The sequence below is a fragment of the Myotis brandtii genome, unplaced genomic scaffold, assembly GCF_000412655.1.
Source record: "Myotis brandtii unplaced genomic scaffold, ASM41265v1 scaffold2900, whole genome shotgun sequence".
NCBI lineage: Eukaryota > Metazoa > Chordata > Mammalia > Chiroptera > Vespertilionidae > Myotis > Myotis brandtii.
This window is the reverse complement of record NW_005361077.1, coordinates 11,239-14,016: the sequence shown is the minus strand read 5'-3', so window position 1 is coordinate 14,016 and position 2,778 is coordinate 11,239.

Genomic DNA, 2,778 nt, shown 5'->3' with positions numbered 1-2,778 from the left:
ACTGAATACTGTAGCACAATGGTAAATATTTGTATATTTAAACATATATAAACATAAAAATACAGTATAAAAGATAAAAAATGGCACAACCCCAACATAGCACTTACCCTAAATGGAGCTTGCAGGCCTGCAAGTTGCTCTGGGTGAGTCAGTGAGTGGTGAGTGAATATAAAGGCCTAGGACATTGCTGTGCACTACTGTAGACTTTATAAACATTGTACACTTAGGCTACACTAAATTTATAAAATGAGATTAAATCAGTAACAGGAGAAAATGATGCAATCAAGAGACACGGTAATCATGAGATGCTGCTGCCAATGTAACAGTGTACTGTTTTATAGCAAACTATTTTTTTAATGTTTTTATTGATTTTAGAGAAAGAGGAAGGAGAGGGATAGAGAGATAGAAGCATCAATGAGAGAGAGGCATCGATTGGCTGCCTCCTGCACGTCCCCTACTAGGAATCGAGCCTGCAGCCTGGGCATGTGCCCTGACTGGGAATAGAACGGTAGCCTCCAGGTTCACAGGTCAACACTCAACCACCGAGCTACACCAGCTGGGCACAGCAAACTATTAAAAATTTTTAAATTTATTTTTAGACAGAAGGAGAGAGAGAAATATGGATATGAGAGCAAAATATCAACCAACTCCTGCACGCCCCCTACTGGGGATTGAGCCTGTAACATGGGCATGTGCCTCAACTGGAAATCAAACCAGTAATCTTTCGGTGCATGGGACAAGACCCAACTAACTGAGCCACACTGTCCAGGGCACAAACTATTTTTTGTATAGGTAGAAATAGTAATACTCTAAGATAATGATAAAAAAGCAAACTATTAAAAATGTTTAAATTTATTTTTAGACAGGAGGAGAGAGAGAGAAATATTGATATGAGAGCAAAATATCAACCGACTCCTGCACGCCCCCTGCTGGGGATTGAGCCTGCAACATGGGCATATGCCTCAACTGGAAATCAAACCAGTAATCTTTTGGTGCATGGGACAAGGCCCAACTAACTGAGCCACACTGCCCAGGGCACAAACTACTTTTTGTATAGGTAGAAATAGTAACACTCTAAAATAATGATAAAAAGTGTAGTATAGTAAATATGCAAATCAGTAACATAGTCATTTATTATCATCAAATATTAAGTACTGTATATAACTGCATGTGTGATTTGACTCAGGTTTGTTTACATGAGCATCACCTTAAACACATGAGTAATGTGTTGTGCTATGATGTAACCATGGCTATGTCTCTAGTTGATAAGAATTTTTCAGCTCTATTATAATCTCATGGGATCACCATCATATATGTGGTCTGTCACTATATGGCACATGACTGTATCTAAAATACAGTTTTAAAGTCCTAGAAAACAATAAAATAGCCAAAAAGAAAATATGCAAAATATAGGAACCAAAAAAAGTGAACAAACAGCAGCTGTCACTAAAAATTCTCAAGATATTCTCTCTTGAGGTTAAAGGCTACCTGAGCACAGAGAATAGGTGAAATTTTACTCCACACCTGTTTCTTTTAGTTTTGTACCATGTGTATGTATTGCCTTTTCTGAAATATATATAAAAGTGCTACTTTAAAAAAATATTACATGTTTTATATTTAGCCACGTGTATTAATTTAGCCAATATTTTCCTATAAGATTATGAATTTCCTGAGACATGTAAAGACAATGTAGAATTTATTTTTTCATTTACTTCTTATATATCCTAATATTTAGGATAGGACACTGCTTCCAAATATATTTGTATATTGAACAAAGCTCACCAGTTTTATGGAGGCAATGGTCATTTCTAATATTGTCTCTTGCAACCTTCCACACATTTGTGCTTGGTGAAAAGTGGTGTTCAGTAAGGGCTTAATGAATGAAGGTGATAGATAACTATGTATTTTGTCTTTATCATTCCAATCTGGTAAAGCTTTCAGGTTTTAAATACTCCTTTTGCTTTGTATTCCTTGACTAATTTCTTTCCCAAAATATCAATCCTTTAATATTAATTAGTTTAAGACAAATAGAGCAGAATAATTGTTTATTCATTTTTATCCATCATTACAGTGACAAATTTCAAACATTTAAAAAATATATATTTTTATTGATTTCAGAGAGGAAGGGAGAGGGAGAGATAGAAACATCAATGATGAGAGAGAATCATTGATCGGCTGCTTCCTGCACACCCTCTACTGGGGATTGAGTTCGCAACCTGGGCATGTGCCCATGGCTGGAATTGAACTTGGGGACCCTTCAGTCCACAGGCCAACGCTCTATCCACTGAGCCAAACCAGCTAGGGCCAAACATTTCAATTATAGTCACTCTAATTCTTCTCTTTTTAAAAATATCACATGATCTCACTTACATGTGGAATCTAATGAACAAAATAAACTGGTGAACAAACATGGTCAGAGTCATGGAAGCATGGAATAGACTGACAGATCTCAAAGGGAAGGGGTGGGAAGTGGGTTGTTGGGAAGAGATTAACCAAAGAACTTATCTATCTATATATAAAAGGCTAAGTGACCAACTATCCGTCTGTCCGACTGGCCGGTACATATGATGCGCACTGGCAATCCTATATAATAAAAGGGTAATACCCAAATTGACCCTAACAGCAGAACGACTGGGAATGACTGGTCACTACTGCACACACTGACCACCAGGGGGCAGACGTTCAATGCAGGAGCTGCCCCCTGGTGGTCAGTGCACTCCCACAGGGGGAGCTCTGCTCAGCCACAAGCCAGGCTGACGGCTGCCAGCACAGCGGTGG